The sequence below is a fragment of the Dermacentor andersoni genome, chromosome 9 (genome assembly GCF_023375885.2).
Source record: "Dermacentor andersoni chromosome 9, qqDerAnde1_hic_scaffold, whole genome shotgun sequence".
Classification (NCBI taxonomy): Eukaryota; Metazoa; Arthropoda; class Arachnida; order Ixodida; family Ixodidae; genus Dermacentor; species Dermacentor andersoni.
The window spans coordinates 69,880,943-69,893,003 of NC_092822.1; the positions used below are offsets into that span (position 1 = coordinate 69,880,943).

At 45.2% G+C, this 12,061-nt stretch overlaps 1 pseudogene; it reads right to left on the reverse strand.

The window, feature by feature from the left end:
- Positions 1-1,529: 1,529 nt before the first annotated feature.
- On the reverse strand, positions 1,530-1,709 carry LOC126528672 (U2 spliceosomal RNA; annotated as a pseudogene).
- Between the last annotated feature and the right edge of the window lie 10,352 nt (positions 1,710-12,061).

The window sequence follows — 12,061 nt, forward strand, 5'->3', positions numbered from 1 at the left end:
TTTTTTCTTCCCCGTGAGGAGCTGCTCCGCCATTTTAGCTCCCTCCCCCTCACCCCTTTCGTCATCTCTACTTCTTTGCAACATTGTCCTGTTTCCCCCCTTGTCCCTCTCACTCTCTTTGCTTGTTTGCCTAAGCGTAAATAATGTCCGTGTTGGCGCGTTTCTTTCCGCTTTGACCGCGGAGTCATAATCAGCGGAGATCGTTCGATGGGAAAGGAAAGACTAGCTTGTCGATAATAGGTGTAATCACGCGTACTTGTGACGTGGTGGGCTCTGGACAAAGCTAAGTAATAATGAAGGGCACAGTAAGCGCGTCCCGAGGCAGGGAATGGCTGGGGGTGAAGCAGCGGACCACGAATGACCTGTGCAACTCCGCAGCACTGCGACGATGACGACAGTAGCGAAATCAACGTCGTGATTAACAACAACGATGACGGCGGTGAAAACAAAAACAAAAAACTCCGACTTTGCACCGCAAACCGTGACCTTCCGACTCACACCACGAACGTTTCTTTTTTCATTTTTTTTTCAGGGCCGTTGGACTTGGAAATGGGGCCGCAGTCCGACCCACGAATGCCTTGCTGCTTGAGTTTATGACAGTCAGGACTGTGTATATAGCGACTGCTTTACATTTTTATGCCGGTCTTTCATTTGTTTTCGTTTTTTACTGCTGAATAATATTTACTTAGCTACTTCGTGGCAGTTTCAGACAGTTTCAATCACCTCCATTTCCAAGGAAACATACTGACGCGGAATGTGGCTGTTGTAGTAACGCTACCATAGGTTTCTCGTACGCATGAAAGTGCCACTTAGCAAAGATGAATTTTGGGAAGCATATCGTAGCTTAACTTGACAGTATACTTGTTCCGAAATGCCGGACGCAGCTTCAGCGACATTATTGTGACTTCACGACGTATAGCAAAATTTGGTGACGCCGTTTAGCAGTAAGAATAGGTATAACGACGTTACTAAAAAAAAAAAATCAACTGTGTTCTCTGCAATTCCTTTGTCTGCACTTGAGTGTCACAGAACCACAGCCATCGCAGGAACGGAACGAGCTTGTGTATCGTGACGTCATATGACACATCCACCTGCTGGGTACCTAAATCGAAACTGGACCCGCATTCATAAAAAAAAACAAGGTCTTACGCTAAGTGTAATTCGTAAGTGATAATTCCAGCTGATGCTGTTGCTGGACACATTATTAGCGAAGGCAGACGGCCAATGGAATAAAGCACTTAGGAACGAAAAGCTTTGTGAATTCGGTCCTCGGTTCGTAGAAACAAGTATTACGGTAAATTATTTAGGACGCCCTGGCCATTCATAGTATATTTATGAGGTTTACAGCATGTTCTACTTTCACTTAAGACAATGAAAACGCGAGTTTTCTTTTTTTTGTATGTTATGTTAGTACTCTTTGAAGTAACAAACCTTAGTATTTTCCTTTTTTACAGCGAAGCTGTATATGGCTAGGTTCTGATGAAAAATGTGTCCCTGGGCAAGAGCCGCGTAGATCAAGAATTTCTCCCCATACGTGAGCCCATCCCGAAGATAGTGCAATACCGGGCCGACCCCCGGTGGAGGCGAAGGAGGCTTTAAGCACTCCTCCAGCTTGAAAAAATAAGTTTAATATCTTAGGTCCAAATACAGCCCGTATCACATATTGAGCTGATAAGAACACATTCAACAATTTGACTCGCGTCGGCCATGCCTACGTTCGCCCCGCCCTCTCTTTGTCGGCGTTCCAAGCATTGCCTATCTCCCTTCCTTTATTTCTGCTTTGCCGTGGCGGCGGTCCCGTGTTGCCCACCAGGACTACGAGGCGGAAAGAGATGCGAACCCTCCATGTAGCCCCGATCCCACAAACTTGGAACATTTCACCGAAGCAACTGCTAGGTTTCAGAGGGAGTTTGTGAAGAGCCAATGTGGCGTGGCCTGTTTTGTGTGTGAGCGCTTCTGTGTCCCTTAGTGACCTCGCAACCACTACTGCTATGCTGGATGTCGACCAACACACGATCGCTTTGGCGATGATGAAGCAGAGTGTGTCCTCGGAGTGCGTTGAGGTGCGCGTCTGTTCTAGGTGCCGGAATTCGTTAGTAAAAGGTGTCGTGCCGCATTTTGCGACAATACATGGGCATGTATACCCCCCTGTGCCTCATCATCTTCCGAGGCTAAACATCCTGGAGGAGCGACGTACTAGTCGCGCCTCACCTTCAATTTATGTGCATACTGCGTTTGACGCACGGCAATGGACAGTTCGCCATTAAGGGGCGCACATACACAGCTTCGCTGGTCATCCACCTTCACAGAGTGGAATGGCACTGAATTTTTTATTTAGAAATGATATATAAAAAAAAAGAAACTGTCGTCTGTGGCATGCACGCAGTCCCGCTCCTTGAGCTTACTTATACTCCAATAGCCGAACATTATTTGTACTAGAATTCAAAACGAGTAACAGACTAATTACCAATATTTGGCAAATTATCGCGTGACTATTTGGCATCGCGTGACCACACGATGATCCAAAAAAGCTACTAACCCTCATTTTTTAATTTTTATTTCCTTAAAGACCCCCTGCAGGGGGTTTTACATAAGGGGTGGGGTTAATATGAGAAAGTAAAACATTTTTTTTCATGATGATAGGTGGGATGTAACTTTTTCTAGGAAGGTTGACGGACAGGTGATGGCTGCAATTTCATGGGGAAGGTCGTTCCAGTCGCTTGCTGTTCGGAGGAAGAATGACTTGGAAAATGTAGTCGTACGGGCACGTTGGCGTGAAACATAGAGCGGATGACCAATTCGGCGAGACGTGCGTGATGGCGGTGCGCAGATGTATGGCTGCTGTTTGAGCTGGGAATAATAAAATTGGTGAAATAGGCAGAGGCTAGAAATACAGCGACGGAGGGAAAGACTGCATAATTGGGACTGCAGCTTGAGAGATGAAACACTAATATAGGATGAGTATGAGCGGTGAATGAAACGGGCGGCTCTGTTTTGCACAGCTTCTAATGAGTCAATGAGGTGAGCTTGCTGTGGATTCCAGATGGCGGATGCATACTGAAGTTTTGGACCGATGAATGATTTATAAGCAAGCAGCTTTACATTTTGAGGGGCGTCGTGAAGATGACGTTTAAGAAAGCCTAGTTTTTTATTCGCAGATGATATTAGCTTTGCTACGTGCTCGCGCCATGATAAGTCATTGCTGATAGTGATGCCGAGGTAAGTATAGGACGGGACAAGTTCGACAGGAGAATCGGAAATCTTATAAGTAAATAAATGCGGGTTGTGACGACGATGAAAAGACATGAGCTTGCACTTATTGGGATTAAGTGTCATCAACCAGTGATTGCACTATGATTGAATGCGGTTAAGATAGTCCAGAAGGGATTCTTGATCAGCGGTATTAGTAATCGGGGTATAAATAACGCAATCGTCGGCGAGCAGACGGACATGACCTTCGACCCTCGACCTTTGGTTGGAGTCGAACCCATGACCTGTGGTGTTAATTGAGGCGAGGTTAATTAAGCCATAATTAATTAATATGTACTTATTTAAGATACTCGAACGCGCAACGTTTGTTGGGAGTCGAATCAAGAACAAGGTGTCCCAAGAACTAGTTACTCAACGGCTGACATAGCATACGCATCGTGCGGCGGTCGCCAGGCTATGGAGTTTCGTTATTTATTGATCGTCATGCTTTCGCATTCATCCACGTAGGGACAAGTAAGTGCCATTTGAATTTTTACAGCGAAGCAGCATATGGCTAGCAGATTCATCGGTCCGTCCGTACGTCCGTTTGTCGATCGCCTGTACGCCGAAAATTCCTCTGGCGCAACTCCATGCACATGCGCGAAAAAAAAAAAAAGGAATAGAGGCGCGCAATTAGCGCAACATCACCTAGACATCACAATGCCTGTTTACTCCGATCCATCACGTCACCCTACCTTGCCCGAAATTTCCATTGACAAGGCTAGCGTGATAAAAGAGGGGACGTCAAAATCACTGTTGCCTACTCGGGAGCATCCCTATTACATTCTATGGCAGTCAGGCCAGGCAACATGACGTCATGGATTGGAGCGAAAATCTAGGTGGTGTTGGATTAGCTCCGCCATTAGTGACGTCGTTGCTCTCCGTCGCAGCCGAGCTGGCCGAGCGCGCGCGCAGCTGTTTCTCGCCGGCAACGAAGTGGGTAGGCCCACGCGTGATACGTACTCCTTCTGAGCAGGCAGCTTTTGATCAGCAACGCTGTGAGCAGAACCGGCAACCAGCTCGTCTACGCCGTGCCTGTGCTGCAGCGCGGCCACAAGAACAGGCTCGTGCAGCCGAGCGCAAGCACCAACTGCATACTGAGGATCCGGCGGCCTACCAAGCCGTCGTTTGATGAACCGCCGGGATTTACCCAGTGATAAACACCGGGGCCGCACGTTTAAGCTTCGCTGGTTAACCATCTCTATGGAGTGCTTTGACGGTGATTATTTTTACGAAAGCCAACTGGACAAACGCCCAATGACAGAAAACAAGATCCTTGGAACGTGGCCTACGCGAACATCAGCGCGATCCGCTATGAAGGCGCTGCTGCGATACTTGAAAGACACGGGACTTTCCGACAAATTGTGACTGTACACTGTGTGACGTAGGACTGTACGGTGACACTGCGAAAGACTAGGAACGCCTTTGCGGGCTGCGGGACAGTGCCCACAGAAATAGTTCGTGTGTACGTGCGTGTGTGTGCTTAGGTTCTTTTTCTTTCCCTTTTTTTATCCTTCTTTCTTTCTCACCTACTGCATCCCCTTGCCCCTCCCCCACTACAGGGTAGCCAACCGGAGATAATCTCTGGTTAACCTCCCTGTCTTTCCTTTGCCTTTCTCTCTCTCTCTCTCTTCGCGGAACAGTTGAAATTTACCAATTGGAGCAGGTATATTTGCGAGGCGTATACACTTGGCATTCCGAGGGCGACACAAGTATTGAGATATGCGTTTCATTAATGTGCAAGGAAATACAATGCCGTATAACCATTTCTTGTGCTTCGATGCACAAAAGGCGTTTTGTTCTAAAAGTAAATCGAATAACAGTGCATTTTTACCGCAACGCAATCTTGACGATGCATATCTTGAAACCCGTGGCGGCTTCGGAATTCTTCCGAAGCGAATACGCCTTGTGATTTCGCCGTCTACCGTAATCTATAAGCTTACTTTCAATTAACTTCTGGGGTTTTATGTGCCCAAACCACGGTATGATTATGAGACACGCCGTAGTGGGGGGCTCCGGATTCATTTCGTCCACCGGGGGGTTCTTAATGGGCACCTAATGCGCGGTATATATACACGGCGAGTTTTGGCTTTCCGCCGCCATCGAAATGCGACAGCCACGGCCGGGATTCGATTCCGCGACCTCGTCCTTACAGCAGCGCAACGCCAAAGTCACTGCGCCACTACAGCGGGTTCGTAAGCTTGCAATATGTGGGATAAAGTAATTGGTTATAAATTTTATTGTTCATTCCTCAGTTAATTATTAAAGTGGATATGCCTCTTGGCGAAATAAATGAATCTTGAATCTTAATTGAATCTTGAATTACGCATTTCGATTCATTGCGCAGATAATGTACGCTTCTTGAAGCAATGCGTTTCAAGGATTAGTTTTGTGCTATGTTCCACGGGCAACCTTCAAACATTCTGTGAAAAAGAGAAAGAAAGCGAAAAAGACGAAGTGCAAGAATGCTTAGCTTACACTTCGATATAAGGGCAAACTAGAGAAGCGCAGGAGGTCCGTCCACTACAGCGTATGTCGTATAGCCCCCGTGTTGCCTCCGGGACGTTAAAACGCGCAAATCAGCTGCGTTTCGTGTTCTTTGTTACAAATTTCGGTGCCATAGCAACGGTAGAGCGGTATCGTGCTACAATGCCTAGCCTGTAACGAACCCTTTATGGAGGTCGAACATACGACATTATCGTCAGGCACCATTGACGCCGACAAGCTCATTATTTCCAGTGCTTTGTCTTACTACGCAACGCCAGGGCTTAAAGGAGTTCTGACACAATATTTTCCACTATTATATATTTCCTTTGCGTTAAATAAAGGTCCCCCCCCCCCCCCCCCCCCCAGTTCTGTAAACTCTAGAAAAAAGAACTAATGACAAGCCTCGTAGCGCCGTAAATATGTTGAAATAGTAGCTTTTCTAAAGTTGTTCTGTGGTGCCTGCGTCATAGAGGCAACAAAACAAAATACAGTTATTATATTTTGTTCAGGCTGTCTCGCTATCTTACGCTGTTTTTTTTTTTTTTCTCCATCCAGTTGTAATGCTAAAAGACGCTATCGCACGTGGAGCGATGTCCGCCTTTTTTCTGACATTCGCGTATACGTTAAATGCGCACAGCCCGACCGCGCCAACAAGTTCCTCCGTTTTATTACGCGTCGCTGCACGAGTTATCGATGCAGTAATTTGTTACGAATGCTCACCGTTGCAGTTCTTTATCCCTACGCCAGAAATAAAAATAAATATGAAGAATTAAGGTTAGTCGCCGGTCATTCGGATCCTTGCACATGATTCCCTCTCTCGCCTTCTGTTACCCGTAAGTGAGCGGTGCATCTCCCTTAGGTTAATGATCGCGCGGTGAAAAAAATAACGCAGTCCTCATTTCTTCCGGCATGCAAATTGTCTGCCTCAGACTGCACAGATTACTGTAGCCAAGCTTTACTAGGCCGATATAGGAATGGAGCCTTGGAAGCGGTCGGCGTCTCGCACCTAGCCACTGCGGGGGGATATTGGTCAAAAAGCGGGTAGATAAGAACAAGTAATAAAAAAGAAGTGAAAAAATAAAGAAAGCAAGAAATTAACATTGGTAGGTTATGGTTAACTAAAAGAGAAAAAAAAAAGCATTCCAGAGAATGAACTTGTGAAAGTCAAGAAATAAAACGAAAAAGAAAACCCATAAAAATAAAACAAATCGAAGTCATTTCTTTTGGAAAATGAAAGAATGATTCTTTAATCGAAACGCTAGGGTTTTACGTGTCAAGACCACGATCGGATTACGGGGCACGCCGTAGTGGGGCAACTCCCGAGTGCACCCGATGTTTGGCACGCGGGTGCTTTTTTTTTTTTTTTTTTGCATTTCACCGCCGTCGAAATGCGGTCGCTGCGACCGAAAAATCGAACCTGGCACCTCGCGCTTAGCAGCGCATAGCCACTAGCCAACACGGCGGTTCATTATTATTATTATTATTATTATTATTATTATTACTATTATTATTATTACCTCTAGTTTCTGTGTAGTTCCTGATTTTAGAAGTTTCCAATATACGTTCGGTCCGAGATCACAACATAATTTTACTCTGGTCAGCGCAAACATCAGAAGCCTCCGAAAGCATTGGAGTGAATTTAGGGAGATAGCGGAAGGAGCTATACTCGCGGACTACTTTCTGCGGCTATGAAGGGAAAGCTACGGAGGCAAAGCGCGCGGCTGTGAGAGCGTTCGTGAAAAGAGACCCGAGTTTTAATCCACGTCAGTGGGAAGAGAAAACATAAACACCTTATGAGCAACAGTTAAATAAAAGGGAACACACCACTGAGTGTGAAGGTTTACTTATTTGGCGGCTTTCCCCTTCCGCGTCTGGGCAAACGCGAAACCGTCGCACGTGGAATCTGCGTCGATTCACCGTCTGTTCCGAGCCATCAAAACCACGGCCGAACGCTGCCGGACTACTTGGTGCCGTAACACATGTGCAGCAGTCACGCGCCCTTATAAAGCTTTCCCTTCATTGCCACAGAAAGTTGTCCCCGAGTAACGCAATTACGCTGGTGACTTTGCTCTCACTTAAATGAACATACCGCACGTCTGTGTCGACGTGTTTACGCCGTCTGGTTATGGTTCACAATTTCGTCACCCGGCCACGCAAGTACAGCGGTTTTTCGTTCGTGACATGTACGTTACGTCTGGAGCAGATATTACGCTCCTTCGTGCGGAATGCCTGGACATAACAAATGAATCTTCCAAATGCCGGTTTAATCCTCCTTGCGATATGGCGTCCACCGTGTAACAGTGTGAGGCGATTCTTTGGCAGAGTTCCATGAAATACTGTTGGCAAACGGGGTTCAGCTGTACCGTTGTGTTTATAGCTGGAGACTTGAACATAAGTACGCTATGCGTCACGGCAACTATTGCTTCCGACTGCTTATCGCTTTTGTCTTCTTGTGGTTTGGAATCCATCACAAGTCGCCCGACTAGAGAGGAGTGCTTGAATATCCGAGCAGTATAGCGTCCCGCATAGACCACACAGCGTTGCGCGCGTCTGACTATTCACTTGGCTGCTTGCGTCAAAAGTTAGCTAGTTAGTTAGGTTAGCCGACGACTATTCTCGTAGCCTGCCGGCCTTTCGAAACCTCCTCCAGCTGAAAAGCACGAATCGGCTGGGAACACGGTAAGAAATAAAACGGAAATTCAAATCACTGATACAAAAAAATGTACGACCAACACATCGCTAATTTGGACTGGTCTTTGACGATTGATGGCAGTGCAGCCGATGAGATACGTGAAAAGTTCTGCAATCAACTTAAACACTTTGCGCGCCTAAGTACACATACTGTAATGAAAAAGTGTAGAAATAATGTTAGCTGGCTTAAGAGAGAGAGAGAGAAAACAAGGGTAGGAAAGACAGGGAGGTCAACCAGAAGAGCATCCGGTTTGCTACCCTACACTGGGGGTAGGGGAAAGGGGAATAGAAAGAGAAAGAAAGGGAGAATGCTGATATTATGCGTAGCACATCGTTTAGAGGTTGGCTATGCAAGCGCTACAAATGTGCCCCCAAAGATGAGGGATTCAAAGTTAAATATGAAATGGTAAGAAACAGGGTAGTCGGGCTTTTGCGAACAGCGAAAAGACAGTATTTTTTAATAAATTCAACGTATCGAGCAAATTCCCGTGAAAACGCGGCCATTAATAAATAATCTTTGGAGAGGAAGTACGTGGTTTCTAATCCTATTGACTCATTTCCACAGGACAAAACAGCGGCACTTAACGCATTCAGCCGTTTCTTCTCGCGTGCTTCTGCAAGCGCTTTATCCTAGCAGGGAAATCAGTGTCCGTTGAAGGAAGCTGTGTCGGCGTCCGGTTTTTCGCCCAGCTTATCAATGCCTAACGTAAAAGGGATTATTTTTAGCCTTAGGCAAAATAAACCATCAGGAATGAATGGCATATCAGTACGCACTCCGAGAGGAAACTTTGATATGCTTTCAAGTACCTTGCTTTTTTCTAATTAATGGCTTTCTAGAAACCGCAGCACTTCCCGAGATTCCGAAAACGGCTATCGTTAAGCTGCTGTATGATGGAGGCAGGAAAACTATAAGGTTGAAAATTATAGACCAATCTCAATTTTGCCGATACTTTCCCAGATACTCGAAAAATTTCTGTACGAATGGGTGATGTCTTGTTTGACTAAGTTTTTGATTTTGTTGCCCAGACAGTTTGGTTTTGTGGCGAACTGAGGTGCCACAGCCCCATTAGAAAAAATTTCAAATGGTGTATATTCCGCATTTGAAAGCAACTTATTCACCCGTGGGCAACTTCTAGACATAGGCAAAGCCTTTCCTACAGTGAACCATAACATTCTACAGACGAAACTATATTTGATGGGATTCAGAGGCCCATCTCACAACGCTCTGCGAAACTAGATGTGTGGTAGGTCGCAGACAATTATTGCCTACAAGGAAACCGCCAGCAAGCAAAGGCTTAGAGCCGGTGTTCCCTAGGGATCGATTTTATCACCCTCGTTGTTTTATATGTTCAAAGAACGATCTTCCTCAAGTATTCACTAAATGCACTATCTATTAATATGCAGACATACGGTAATTTTAACAATGAATTTTAAAAATTTTAATTTTAACAAGGCTGTGGGCGCCCTGCATAATACAGTACACAGTGTAATGCACTGTGCACTGTATTGTGTTTGTAATGCTCTGTGTTTGCAAAAAAATTGTATTAATGTAAACGTCAATAACACACAGTTAATACGCTTTAGGAATGCCTTCACGACAACAGCAATAAACATCCCAGTATACTTGCATGATCAGCACTGTGTTTCATGTACGTGTACCTCTGTTCAGTACGGGGACGGTGTGCGATATCTCGGTTTATCTCTTTGATAGCAGCATGTCGTGGCAGCATAATCTGACGTATCCCTGTGGTAAACATAGGAATGTCACTAGATTGCCGCTTGCTGTAAATGGTTTCGCACCTATCTGTAAACAATACCCTAGTAGGCACTCTCGCGTACATCATATTATGATATGGAATCACCGCATTCGCTTTCTGCGTAATGCGATGGCAAATGAGAGTTGACAGTTTATTAATATATATATATATATATATATATATATTGGAAAGGTGTTACGTATGGCTATAGGCAAGTGTCAGATTTCATTTCTTTTCAATTTCTTTTCGGTGTTGGGTTTTCCTTCAATTCAGCCCTTAGTCAAGCAAACTGTGGTTCTTCGTAATTTTTGAAATTACAAATTCAGAGAGAAATATGTAGCCCCGCGACTTTTGAAGGACAACGAGCGTTTCAACGTTCCTCGTTCATTAACTATGTATGGCGAGGCACGACGATCTGTTCTTCTGCCAAAAAAATCTTTAATGATCTGCTTGACAAAAATTTTTTTTTCGGTTCAGCCAAAAAAAAAAAAAAGAAATCTTTTGGCGAAATTGTCATCTACCATTTGAGATTTCCGTTGGTCTGTTGTTTGGGGAACTTGTTTACTTGATGAAGTTTGGCTGCCGTGACATGTATTTCTATTCAAGCGCGAAAATTTTCGCTCAACGTGGAGTGACATGTACTACGCTTTTATTTTTCTTTGTTTGTGCGATGTTTTGTCGGCACTAAAGGAGCCATACCCAGACCTTATCGCTGTTGCCGACGCTGCCGCACCTGATCGTACATGCCATTCAGGCTAGGACAGGCCCGTCTACCATGCATTTCTTCTAGTATTGCATAATAAACATTATTATTATTATTATTATTATTATTATTATTATTATTATTATTATTATTATTATTATTATTATTATTATTATTATTATTTTGTAATAGTAGCAATATCAGTAGTATTAGTAGTCCTTGATATTCTAGTTCATTTCGTGTTTGCAGGTTACAGATGCCTACCTTATTGCGTAATTACAAGTGGTATGTTGTGTTTGTACGTCCGATGCCATGTCGGATGCCTCATTGGCGCCTTTTGCCTCGTGTACGCAGGCAGAGATATATGTAAGCCGTTTTCAAATATAAGGCACTTTTGTTCAAAAGTCCTACTCCCAAATGAGTAGCATACTTCAGCGCGTTGTATAATACCCATACGTCCGCTTAGGAAGTGCGATATCGTTTTCCTAAGATGTCCCTAGTTAGAGAGACGCAAGCTTCAAGCTTTTCTATAACTATGAGAGTTATAGCAACCTTCGAGGAAAAAAGAAATACGTTGTAAGAAATCAATAACATGCTTGTCATATTGGACCGTTTTCTTTCTCTTTCTTTTAAATGCGACAAACCTCATCGAGTTCGGTGCAGCTATTGCAGGGAAAAGCGATTTCTCGGCTTCCACGGGCTTAGATTAGGATCTCTCTAGGTAGTAACGATCCCTCTCAATAAGAAGCAGGTCCGTGGGTGCGCACTGCATCGGGGTGGTGCGCACCGACCGATTCGAGTGCCGCACCCCCAGCGCAGCCCGGGCGCCGTACCTGACTCATTTCCGCGTTACTCACGTACGATCGAGCCGGTACGAGCTGGCTGGAAAACCAGGCCGTAATCGGTACCACCTGTTTCCTCGAGTCGCGAGCATGCGAACAGGCAAAATAGCGGGCCCCGACACGACGATCGTCCGTAGCGCCTCCGGCGGACGTCGGCGCTGTCCTCGCAGACTGGGCCTATTCCGGGACGCTGTTGAGTCACGCTGCAGGCACTGCATTTGGGTGAACGCGTGGCGCTAGCCACTGTAGTGCCTCTGTAGAGAAATATTGTTCGACGAATTGGTGTAGAAGTATTAGGCGATGACAACCTTAAGATAGATAGATAGATAGAT